Source organism: Microcebus murinus, chromosome 16 (genome assembly GCF_040939455.1).
Source record: "Microcebus murinus isolate Inina chromosome 16, M.murinus_Inina_mat1.0, whole genome shotgun sequence".
NCBI lineage: Eukaryota > Metazoa > Chordata > Mammalia > Primates > Cheirogaleidae > Microcebus > Microcebus murinus.
In genome coordinates, this window is record NC_134119.1 from 62,460,710 (window position 1) to 62,473,886 (window position 13,177).

Genomic DNA, 13,177 nt, shown 5'->3' on the forward strand with positions numbered 1-13,177 from the left:
GAACCCTCTGTCCCTGTCTGTGTTAATGACTCCACTGCGCCTGGTCCGGTAGATTCTTGTCTGCCTTTACATCCTAATGAGAAAGGCACCTGACTCCCTGAGAATTTCTCTTGAACTATTTCCTCCGTTTGTATTGTCGGGGCCCCCAGAAAACTGTGTTAACACTCCCTGGCAAGCATGGTTATCTATATGTGTCGATAACCCCTCCATACAATGGTTCCCTCGCCTTTGTCCTGTTCTGGACTCCAGTCACTCTCTGCCTCTCTCCTGTTAAGACACGTGTGACTCCATCAGGCTGCGGTCAGATAATCCAGCGGAATCTCCCAATATTGAGACATTTCACTTTCTCCCAGTTGCAAAAGCCCTTCTGTCCTAGCAGGTAACTTTCCCAGGGCACAGGTGACAGTTCCCAGGTACATGGGGGACCCCTTATTCAGCCCGGCACAGAATCAGAGGAACTCCAGAATGTTCCGTGTTCATACACACCACGTTTAGTAAACACCATCCTTTTCCTGTGCGCTTGTCCTGTGTCCTTGATCATGGGGAGCTCCTGTCCCCATGGTCGGACCTCCTTATGCTCCCACAACCCACTGTGAGGTCCCCCTGCCTCTCACCACCTCTGACATTGCCACCATTAGACAACATGGGCACAGATCTTTTTGGGGACGGTGACTTTAAACACAAAATGGCACCAGTCACCGTGTTACTCGCTTATTGGTCAGGACCACTTCCTGTTGGCTTGAGGTCATGATGGGTGACTTCTAAAGCCGCAGCTCTTCCGGGTGAAGCCAGAGCATTAGTTGGTCAAAACCATGACCAGACTAACTATGCATTCCTTTTTTTTCTGGTCTTGGTTTTTAATTATTTTTATTCTACTTATTTTTTGCTTAATGAAGTACCTTCGATTTCATGATCGTTTTCCTTTCTCTCTTCCTGTAATTTGCTTTAACTTTTTAAAATCGTTTTTCATGGATTCACTTTCACCATTTATAAAGGAAAGGATTATTGCAATTTTACTAGAAAAAGTGCCTGTGATGAGAAAATTCCTAACGAATCAGTGGATTGGAGTAATGGCATGGCCAATGGAAAAGGTAATGATCTTAAAGCTGGTGACTACGTTTCTAATCGGTGAGTTTCTGATGCTTATACTAAACAAAACAGCTTCATTTTTATATCACAGGATTTATATGAAATGTGTCCAAAACAAAATCATGTATTTCTTCGAAAAGATGATGCATCGTCGCCGACCACAAGTAAGTGTGGTTTAATTATTACTTATGGGCCGGGCGCGGTGGCTCACGCCTGTAATCCTAGCTCTCTGGGAGGCCGAGGCGGGCGGATTGCTTGAGGTCAGGAGTTCGAAACCAGCCTGAGAAAGAGCGAGACCCCGTCTCTACTATATATAGAAAGAAATTAATTGGTCAACTAATATACATAGAAAAAAATTAGCCGGGCATGGTGGCGCATGCCTGTAGTCCCAGCTACTCGGGAGGCTGAGGCAGGAGGATCGCTTGAGCCCAGGAGTCTGAGTTTGCTGTCAGCTATGCTGACACCACGGCACTCACTCTAGCCTGGGCAACAAAGCGAGACTCTGTCTCAAAAAAAAAAAAAAAAAAGAAATTATTACTTATGAATCCGTTGCCGTGCCTGCACTTTGTCGTAAAATGGGAGTATGGCATTACATATGATTTGGATTATGATAATACCAAATATGTGAACAAAAGGAGCCTATACTTATGAATCCGTTGCCGTGCCTGCACTTTGTCGTAAAATGGGAGTATGGCATTACATATTATTTGGATTACGATAATACCAAATATGTGAACAAAAGGAGCCTACGAAACGATTACATGTGAATTGGAATGACATTTATAAAAGTAACCACAGAGATTGTGGATGAACGCCGATCTATAAATCCTGTTCATTACGTTTACTGGCTCTGGACAACAGATACACTCTTGAAGTGTTTGATGAACTGATAATGCAAGCGTGGTATCATCGAGGACTCAGAAATGTCCATCGTCAGCGGTTTCTTTGATCTCAGCCACCCCTGCCCCCCTGACAAAGGCAACACGGGAATAAAGTGTTATTTACCTGGGGGGTTGTGTCATGGCTGTTTCTGTGGCGATTTCCTGCTGGGGTTGGGGGGAGTCTCTGGGCTGTACTGGAGGAGGGGAGGGGTCTGGGTGTGAAGGGAACCCCGGGATGGGGGAGGAGGTCTCCCTGGGGTCTGGGCTGCTGAGGCCTCCGAGCCTGCCTGGGTTTAGGGAATGGGGAGGTTTCTAGGGGTGAAATTCTGGAGTTGAGTCCTGAGGGAATTTGAGGCCTCGGGCCTCCATGGGGGAAGCTTCAGGGGAGAATAGGTACAACATGTGGCCTTCAGGGGGCCTGTCCTACTTTCATAGGAGGAATCGAACGGGGAACCAATTAGAAATGGCCACCTTAAGAACTCTGGATGGGGAATGTTGGTTTCTGCCAGGTGGGAGCCCAAAAAGTATGCACAGGACAGAATGTGGTTGATGCAAAATTTGGGCTTGTAAAACAACAGCCTGGGGAGTCCCCAGACTTTGCAAATCTCACAGCCAGCTGCAGCCAGCGTTCCTTCCCCCTCCCTCCCCGATAGAGACCAAGTTCATCCCTGCCTAGCTCTCCTGATAGCAGCCACCCCAGAGCTGAAGGATGGGTGGGACTGGGGCAGGGGTCTCAGGAGTTGGTCGTTCGCAAAAGAATTAATTACAAATGGCTGTTCTGGCCCACTTACTTACTCCCCCCCAAAACCCTCTATAAAACCAAGGCGCTCCCCTTTTCTCTCGTGGACGCTTTTCCTTCTTCCACCCATCTGCACCCCGATGTGCAAAATAAACATCATTTTGCTCCACGTGAGGCCTCGTGTGTGTCTCTCGCCTCTGGACCTAATGGGGAAAGAACAGGATTCGGGTCCACGGGGGAGGAAGCCTTCAAGGGCCATTTGGGTTGGGACAGAGGAGTCTTGGGGCTATGCAGATGCAGAGCAAACCCTGGCAGTGTACAAGCGACCTCCTAGGGGCCCGGCACACTCAGACATCTTTGCGGCACTACATCTCACCCCACGCCACCCAGTTTCTCCATTCTTCCGGGCTCCGGCCACTCCCACGCCTTCCCCTCTCCATTTTGTCGATGCTTTCAGGATCTCCGGCCCCTAAATTCATTCAGGCCTTGGGTGCCCAGGCTCCCTGCCCGGTTTTCTCCAACCTTCCAGGCTGGGCACTGTCCTGCAGTTGCCACCTCCTCCGAGCCCTTTGTCCTGTCCCTCTCCCCAAGCTCAGGCATCTGTTGAGCCCCTGCTGGGGTCCTGGTGACTGTCCCTATGTACCAAATCCCCTTGGATTCTACCTAACCAGCAAGCTTGCTTGAGGGTCTTATTAGAGGACAGAGGTGGAGATTTGGGGTTTCCACACTCCTCCCCACCCTTGCTGTAATTGCCCCCCTGAACCCTGTTTGAGAGCAAGCTGCCCACATCTCTTCCTGCTTGGCACCGGACACTGGAAAACACTGGCTCTCCTTCTGGAAATCTCTTTCCGGTGTGTCTACACCCTGGCCCACCCTTCATTCTCCACCCTTCCCCCAGGCTGGTGGCCGGAGCCTCCTCTGCTCAGACAGCCCTACACTCAAACGCACATCCTCCCTTGAAAGGCTTCCTGCCCGAACTCTGCTTGGGCCTCTGTCTTATCAGGATGCCGTGCTATCTTCCTTGTGCTTCCCGACTTCTTGACTCTGTAGGATTCTCACCTTCCTGTCACCTTCTTCCCTCATGCCCAGACCCCTGTCTTGGCCCCTTCATCTGCAGCCCCTCCTCTAACTCTTGTGCTCCTGAGCCTCAGGAGATTTGTGTCTAGATATGCATAGTCTAACTCCCTACACACACACACACAAACACACACACGTGTGTGCACGCATGCACACACATGCACACGGCCTGATTGTCGCCCCTAACCTAAATGACCCTGGCATTGGACCAAGCCCCAGGCCTTTGGCTCCTGGCTCTGAGTGTGCCCACAGTGGACCCCCTGAAGCCACTTCCTTCTGCGATGGGACAGGGGTTCTTCCCTTCCCTTAAGGCACTGACTTTTACAATGACAATGCCTTGGAGCCTTACACCCTTCCATCTCCCCTCTGCCCAGGACCCCGCCCTTCCTGGTCCTCACTGTCCAGGTCTTGTGCCCCATGTCCCACAGATTGCCATGGGGGATAAAGCAACCCCATCTTGGATGCTACTCTGCCATGTTGCCTTCTGATTAAATCCAGTTCTGGGAATGCTTCTTAGGAAGCAAGGCTCTTGGCTCCCTAAGGTCTTTGAAAATTGACTGAGATAAGGCATATCCATTAATTGAAGAAAAAGACATTTGAAGTTAATGTGTACACATGGGAGCCTTCAGAATGAAGACCCAAAGATACGGGGGAACTTGTCCATTCTCATGCTTAATATAAGAAAGCATGGGGCTGGGCGCGGTGGCTCACGCCTGTAATCCTAGCTCTCTGGGAGGCCGAGGCGGGCGGATTGCTCGAGGTCAGGAGTTCGAAACCAGCCTGAGCAAGAGCGAGACCCTGTCTCTACTATAAATAGAAAGAAACTAATTGGCCAACTAATATATACAGAAAAATTTAGCCGGGCATGGTGGCTCATGCCTGTAGTCCCAGCTACTCGGGAGGCTGAGGCAGAAGGATTGCTTGAGCCCAGGAGTTTGAGGTTGCTGTGAGCTAGGCTGACGCCACGGCACTCACTCTAGCCTAGGCAACAAAGCGAGACTCTGTCTCAAAAAAAAAAAAAGAAAAAAAAAAAAAAAAAAAAAAGAAAGCATGGGCCGGGCGCGGTGGCTCACGCCTGTAATCCTAGCTCTCTGGGAGGCCGAGGCGGGCGGATTGCTCGATGTCAGGAGTTCGAAACCAGCCTGAGCAAGAGCGAGACCCCGTCTCTACTATAAATAGAAAGAAATTAATTGGCCAACTAATATATATAGAAAAAATTATCCGGGCATGGTGGCGCATACCTGTAATCCCAGCTACTCGGGAGGCTGAGGCAGGAGGATTGCTTGAGCCCAGGAGTTTGAGGTTGCTGTGAGCTAGGCTGATGCCACAACACTCACTCTAGCCTGGGCAACAGAGTGAGACTCTGTATGGAAAAAAAAAAAAAAGAAAAAGAAAAAGTTTCATAATTAGCTTCATAAACACCATCAGGACATTAACGGTCCACGCCAGGTGTGATCTCTCGTCTAATTGTGACCTGGAAAGGCATTTGCACCGCGTCCATGTCACCCTCTCTTTTCTTTGAAGCATTCCCCGTTGTGAAGGGACAGGGGAGCGAGTGGACCCCACGCAGCCTTACCGGCTTAGGTGGAGGAGGGGTAACTGCACTGCATCCTCCATATGATCAGGAAAGGAGGTGCCGAGGCATAGGGTCCAGCGGAAAATTAGGGGATTTCAACTTTTCTGGGGAGGGCACCTCTGTCTCATCTTCCTCTTCTTCTTTTTTTTTTTTGAGACAGAGTCTCGCTTTGTTGCCCAGGCTAGAGTGAGTGCCGTGGCATCAGCCTAGTTCACAGCAACCTCAATCTCCTGGGCTCAAGCAATCCTCCTGCCTCAGCCTCCCGAGTAGCTGGGACTACAGGCATGCGCCACCATGCCCGGCTAATTTTTTCTATATATATTAGTTGGCCAATTAATTTCTTTCTATTCATAGTAGAGATGGGGTCTGGCTCTTGCTCAGGCTGGTTTCGAACTCCTGACCTTGAGCAATCCACCCGCCTTGGCCTCCCAGAGTGCTAGGATTACAGGCGTGAGCCACCGCGCCCAGCCCATACCCGCCCTTTAAAAGCTCTGCATTTCTGCCTATGTTCAGGAAAATCTGGGATTTTGATTTTATTCTATTTTATTTATTTTTTTTTTTATTTTGAGACACAGTCTCACTCTGTTGCTGAGGCTAGAGTGCCATGGCGTCAGCCTAGCTCACAGCAACCTCAAACTCCTGGGCTCAAGTGGTCCTCCTGCCTCAGCCTCCAGAGTACCTGGGACTACAGTCATGCGCCACCATGCCCGGCTAATTTCTTTCTCTATACATTTTTAGTTGGCCAATTAATTTTTTTCTATTTTTAGTAGAGATGGGGTCTTGCTCTTTTGCTCAGGCTGGTTTCGAACTCCTGACCTTGAGTTATCCGCCCACCTCGGCCTCCCAGAGTGCTAGGATTACAGGCATGAGCCACCGCGCCCAGCCTGATTTTGAGAAGAGGAGGTCTATCATGTTTCCTCCTTTATCAACAAAGTAAAACTCTCTTTCCTTCTGCCTCAAACCACTTGTCCTCATTCTTCTTACTCAGACTCATGGACAAGTGGCTGAGCTTTCTGTAACTCCTTATCTTAACACAAGGATTCCTTTCTGCTGATTCCTAGTCTTTTCAACAAAGCCTTAGGTGAGTGTAGGAAGAACAAAAAAAGAAAAAAAAAAAAAAAAAAAAAAAAAAAAAGAAACAAAGCCTAACTCTTTCCTCCAATTGTCAACTAAAGAATCCCTAAACCCACCTATGACTTTTAAGCCCCCACGTTGAGATGTCCCACCTTGTTGGGCCAAACCGATGTTTGCCTTCCATGTATTGATTTATCACTTTACCTCTAATTCCCGTATCCCCGAAATATATAAAACCAAACTGTAACCTAGCTAAAAAAAGGCCACTTGCTCAAGGCTTTTTGGCTGTGGCTCTGGACAATGGTCCTCAAATCTGACTCAGAATAAACCTCCTTAAATTATTTTACAAGGTTTGTCTTCTTTCCTTGTGACAAAACAATCTCAAGGATCCCATTATCTTCCTAGCAACAGGCTTAGGTAGAGATGACAAAAGCCCCTCATGAATGGGACTTCCTTTTTTTTTTTTGAGACAGAGTCTCACTTTCTTGCCCAGGCTAGAGTGAGTGCCATGGCCTCAGCCTAGCTCACAGCAACCTCAATCTCCTGGGCTCAAGCGATCCTCCTGCCTCAGCCTCCCAAGTAGCTGGGACTACAGACATGCACCACCATGCCCGGTTAATATTTTCTATATATATTAGTTTGCCAATTAATTTATTTCTATTTATAGTAGAGACAGGGTCTCACTCTTGCTCAGGTTGGTTTTGAACTCCTGACCTCGAGCCATCCACCCGCCTTGGCCTCCCAGAGTGCTAGGATTACAGGCATGAGCCACCGCACCCAGCCTCTATATACTTTTAGTTGGCCAATTAATTTCTTTCTATTTTTAGAAGAGACGGTGTCTCGCTCTTGCTCAGGCTCGTTTCGAACTCCTGACGTGAGCGATTCACCCACCTCGGCCTCCCAGAGTGCTAGGGTTATAGACGTGAGCTACCACGCCTAGCCCCATGCATTGATTTACGGTTTTACCTCTAATTTTTGTCTCCCCGAAATGTATAAAACCAAACTATTACCTAGCCAAAAAAAGTCCACTTGCTCAAGGTTTCTTGGCAGTGACTCTGGACAATGGTCCTCAAATTTGGCTCAGAGTAAACCTCCTTAAATTATTTTACAGAGTTTGTCTTCTTTCTTGTTGACAAAATAATCTCGAAGATCTCCTCATCTTCCCAGCAACAGGCTTAGGTAGAGATGACAAAAGCCCTTCTTGAATGGGACTTCTTATGCCAAACACTGCTGAGAGCTTGCCATGTTCAAAGCAAAATCTCCAGTTTGCAGCCATTTGTGTGCTGGCCACTGAATGCAAAGCCAACAGTTTGTGTCCCCCTATTGTGGAGACCAAGAGGAAGGGTCCCCACATGGTCACAAGGGAAGCTCTTAAGGACATAAAAGATGAGAGGGAATTTTTATCTAGGATCACTCTTTATGACTGAACAACACAGAGAGAGGATTGCAAAGGAAAGCAACAAAAAAGGCTATTTCTGAGAGGAAAGAGCCCCAAACTGTGAATATTCCCACCACAAAGTACCAAAAAAAAAAAAAAAAATGCACCAGAGTTGGTTTAATAAGACTAGTCATGCAAAATGCTTTTCTCTCATAAATTTTATATTCAGAAAGGAAAAAAAAGGAAACGATAATTTTACATTCTGCTAGAATGGCGACGAGAGAGAGACAAATGAGGAGTGTGGCTGGTGAGCGGCTCTTACCCATTTTGCTGGCTGGATCAGGGCCTGGGTCCCCTTTGCCGTGGCCTCCAGGAGAGCAGCGTGGCCCTGATGTCCCTGGTGACGGTGCCAAACCTAGGAAGGTTCACTGGAAACACAGCTCTCAATAAAGCAGATGAGTATCAGAAAAGTTAACCAATGCGTTATGACATGTAGAGACAGGAACTCTCAGAAAATGAAGGTTCATCTCTCCAGTGAGATACACAGGTTTTTAAGTAATGGAGGTTGAAAGCAGAAAACCAGGTTTTGGGAGGGACAGAGGAAGAGGCTTGAGTTGTTAGAAGAAGGTGGCCTTGCTGTGTAAATGAAGCCTCAGAGGTGGCAGCTCCAGAGATCTTCAATGTCTCCTTTTCTGCCTCTGCAGGTGCCAGCTGGTCAGTTACTCTTTTCTAGATCAGGAAACGATAGACCTGGCTGCATTTGCCACAAATGTCAATCTGCCTCACCTCTCCCCACAAAAATCCAGCTTTGCAGTGTCATTTCTACCTGGAAACTCGTAGTAACTCTCCCCAAATATGTCAAGAAATATATATTTTGGGGTAAAATCTTTTTTATTTCCTCAGTCTCCACTTTGAAAGTTAACAATTTCATACGTTGAAAGCCAAGCTGATAGTTTTGGAGGTAGCTGAGTTGGGGGATGTTAGAGATCCTTTAACATGGATGAAGGAAACAAAGTGGGATAAACGGAAAACGAAAAGCAAATTTAAACATATCGTCCCCTATCTTCTTTAGTCTGTCTCTCAGTTCTGTGAATAGATCAGTTTAAAGAGCCCTGCCCCATGGCAGGAACTGGCGGTGCAGGGAGCTCTCAAACAGAAGAAAAACAGAGGTTAATATTTGGAGCCATTTTTAAACTAGTTTTCTTATAATTTGGAGGATGTGGTCACCGTTTTGATCTTATAGGGAGGCGAAGAAAAAACTGTTGTTCTAGGGGCAGAGATGAAAGGAGGGGCAAGAGAGGGAGAAGGAGGAGGGAAGGTAGGGTCTGAAGTAGGAAGAAGAGTTAACCTTAAATATTTTACATGTGCCATTTTACCTTTTTTTTTTTTTTTTTTTGAGACAGAGTCTCACTTTGTTGCCCAGGCTAGAGTGAGTGCCGTGGCGTCAGCCTAGCTCACAGCAACCTTAAACTCCTGGGCTCAAGTGATCCTCCTGCCTCAGCCTCCCGAGTAGCTGGGACTACAGGCATGCGCCACCATGCCCGGCTAATTTTTTCTATATATATTAGTTGACCAATTAATTTCTTTCTATTTATAGTAGAGACAGGGTCTCGCTCAGGCTGGTTTCGAACTCCTGACCTTGAGCAATCCACCTGCCTCGGCCTCCCAGAGTGCTAGCATTACACGCATGAGCCACCCCGCCCGGCCACATTTTACCTTAAGTTTCTTTTTTCTTCTAGTTTATGGAGTCTCTTGGTTTAACTTCCAATTATTTGGTTTAAGGGAGGCTATGAAAGACTTTTGATTTTATTTGGAAGATGTGAAATACTAATTATAGAATGATTTTCATTATTTGGGGAGGTTTGATAGCCTCTTTGTTTTAATTGAGTGCACAGATAAACTAGAGATCTTCTAAAAATTTCCATCGTGGCCAGCAAAGTTTTACATCATCTCAGGTTAGCTTTATTCAGGATCCCAAATATCTACAAGAAGTTTGTCATAGTTTCTAAACATGTTAGCTACTGTAATCCCTGCAAGTAGCCAATCAGAGACCGTCTTCTACGGACCAAGCGGTTTATCCCATGCCTTAGATTTCTATACCATCCCCTTAGAACTAAGGTCCTTCCACACCTGCACTGACCTGGCCAAGGCCTCCCTCCCTCCCCTTCCTGTGAGCGTCTGCAGGAGCAGGAGCCCAGAGCTGGCTGTTTCCTTGACTGAACGCTGGGGAGGAAGCAAAGCCCAGTCCGACCTGGCACAAAGCCATCTGCTCAGCCCCCGAGGGGCTGAAGTCAACGGCCTTGTCTCCAGTGACTGCAGTCAGGTCGGAGGTCTGGGAATGATCTCTGAACACAGCATTCTCAAAATACAGAGATTGGGGAGTGAAGGGCCATCTGTTTCCTGCCCCTGAGCTCCCTCCTTCCTCTTGAGTTGTGCAAATGAAAGCAGTGAGCGCACCAAAGACGGAGCTCTTGGCTCTTAGAAGCCTGGAGTCCCCTGAGCCCACTTGTCCTGATAATTGGCTACTTTGTCTTCATTTCTGGGGAGCTGCTTGGTTTGGGGTTCCCTGTGCTGAGCTGAACTGGGCAAGTGTCCTCATAAAACCTCATGGACCAGCTGGGTCTGGCTACGCCCCCTCCCCCCAGTGCAGGACTGACAAGACATTCCCTCCAGGGTCCCGATGGAGGGAACCAGAACTGGGGAGAAGGGAAGGGAAGGGATGGAGAGAAACAGAGTCTCTGAGATCTGCATCTTAAAAGTGGGAGAGCTTAGATCCAGAACAACTTATCTGAATTTCTCCTTTCAAGCCTGGGGGACAACTGAGCCATGATTGGCTTCTGCTGACATTGGTGCCCTGACTTCTGTCCATGCTGGGGTAACCAGGGTTCTCCCTGGGTCCCATCTCAGGTCGTCATTTTGTTAACCCCCTAAAAGTATAAGGAGGTTCATAATTTGGAGAGGACAGCTTTATTTCTTCTGAAGGGGCGCCCCCTGCAGGTGGCTATTCTGGTTGGCTGGAACACAGGGCCCATGGCAATAAGCCAGGAGCACGTGAGTCCAGGCAGGAAAATGGGAATAGGAGTTACACTGAGTGCGATGGCCAGCTACATATGCCAATCACGCTTTAGGAGGCTCATGAATATTTATGAGAAGTGGAACATGGACCTGTTTAGTCGTGCGTTATACCCTTTATGGGGTCCAATTAGGTGGTGGTTGATCGGAGTTTATTTTTAGTTCACAACCTTTGTATGGCTTCTAAACTACATAAAATGACCTTTTCTTTGGCACAACCACATTCTTGTGTTTTTTATAAATGTCTTAATCGGAAATATGCCTTACTTAAAAAAATCTGTCATCTCCTAATTGTAATTCCTCCTGAAGCTATTTTGCTTCCACTTCTAGCTGGGTTCCAGGAAGCACAGGTGCAGATTGGTGGAAGCAAAAAAGCATCCATGAGAGAAAAGGGGAGAGCCAGGTTTTATAGAAGATTTTTTTTTTTCGGGAGTAAGTAAGTGGGCCAGAACAGCCATTTGTAATTGGTTGCAAACCAAGGTCAGCTGGTTGCAAACAACCAACTCCTGAGACCCCTGCCCCAGTCCCACCCATCCTTCAGCTCTAGGGTTGCTCATGTCAGGACAGCTAGGCAGGGATGAACTTGGTCTCTATCAGCGAGGGAGGGGGAGGGATGGGGGCTGCAGCTGTCTGTGAGATTTACAAAGTCTGGGGACTCTCCAGGCTGTTGTTTTACACACCTAAGTTTTGCATCCACCACATTCTGTCCTATATGTACTTTTCAGGTTCCCACCTGGAACAAACCTAACATTCCACACTTTTTGTTATATACATATAAGAAAAGGAAGGGTAAGGTATGGGAAAGGGGTATAAATTAAAAATTATAAAGATTGGGACATGAGTGTAGTTGTCTTTTTGACTGCTTTTTGTTTTTTCTGTTCCTGGAGATTTGGTCATCTTTGAAAACGCAGTCAGGCCCGTGTGATGTTTGTCCCTGAGATTTGGTTTTGAGCAGGAAAAAAGGCCTGGAGTTTACCCACTGCAGTCTGTCAGGGAGCTTTTTGGGAACATCTTGAGGCTGTAAAAAAGCTATGAGTTGTGTTAGAGGCAAGGACTCTTAAAGACCCTTAACTTTTTTATGACTCTTCTTACGCACGGACTTCGCCCTAGAAAATTCCAGCTATAGCTCCGAGAAGAATGCAGTCCATGACGTGCTGACCACAGGATGCTCCAGGGAGTGCTGACTGCAATTGTTCCCGACCACCTGCCAGGTTGGAGATGAGTAACCAGTCAAAAACAGGATACTGATAAGACGCTGATTGGGACTAATTAACCCAGACCCAAGCCTCATCGTCGCCACTCTATTTTTGTTTCTACTTCCTTGTTTCTGTATGCTTATAAAACCTACTAAAAATCTAAGTAAAGCAGACCTTGACAACCATTTGCTTGGTCTCGTTTCTTTCTCTCGCCCATCTCTTTCAGGCATGGTCCCCCTCGCCCCCCACGAGTAACAAAAGGTCCCACGGGGCCGAGACAGAGTTGGCCATTGTAAAGAGAAAAATTTACATTTCTTTTCTGGGCTCTTCCAGGTGTTTGTGAAAACAGAGTCCCAGCAGGTTGTCTGCTAGCTTGGAAGAGAGACAGCAAAGAGTGGGGAGAGCTCAGAATTGATTTTTAGCTGTCATTAGAAATCGGGAGATTTAAGCCCATCCTAACATTGCCCCCTGTTTTTGGTTAACATTAACTTTTACGTAAAATGAACTCAGAAGTTGGGAAAATGGCTGGAGACCTTTCTTCTGTAGCTTCTTGGAGCTGAGGAGGGGTGTCGAGATCTTTTTTATGGAGTTCATTTATTAAAAGGCAGGGGGTTGAAAACAGACAGTCTTGAAGTTAGAATAGAGGCAGGATGGGGTTTTACTAGAGAGAAACGGTTAGGACTTGAATTTTACTAGATAGTGGAGAATGTAGGGTTTGAAAATGAGAGTTGAAAGTAGAGTCACCAGGGGCTCTAGTTAAGAGTTTAAGATCAGGCGTGGTGAGAAGAGCTCATGGTTTAGAGAAGGTAGAGAGGTTTTGGGACCTCAGGCAGATGGAGATGTCATAGAGCGCCCATAGTGGGGGATGGAAAACAAGGTTCTTAGGGTTTCCAGCCTGGGCAAAGGACTGACCAGCCTGGTGTGCAAGTTTGCCTGGGGAGGCATTCACAGAGTGACAGGAGAAGTGTAAAGAGGCGGCAAAGCATGGTTAGGAGCCCTAAATCCCACGGCCTGGGCCTGTCACCGGAGCCTGGTATCCGTGGAGGGCTGGACTTTCAGGGAGCTCAACCCGGGTGGAAGCAGGTCCTGTAGGTT

The 13,177-nt window shown here is 47.4% G+C and overlaps 1 protein-coding gene across 1 annotated transcript in view; it reads left to right on the forward strand.

The window, feature by feature from the left end:
- Positions 1–418: 418 nt before the first annotated feature.
- The window catches only part of RPS19 (ribosomal protein S19), a 224,150-nt gene continuing 211,391 nt past the window's right edge, over positions 419–13,177 (forward strand). Inside the window, exon 1 of the mRNA XM_012758465.3 lies at positions 419–423. The gene's annotated coding sequence lies outside the window, so the exon portion shown is untranslated. The remainder of the gene's footprint in view (positions 424–13,177) is intronic.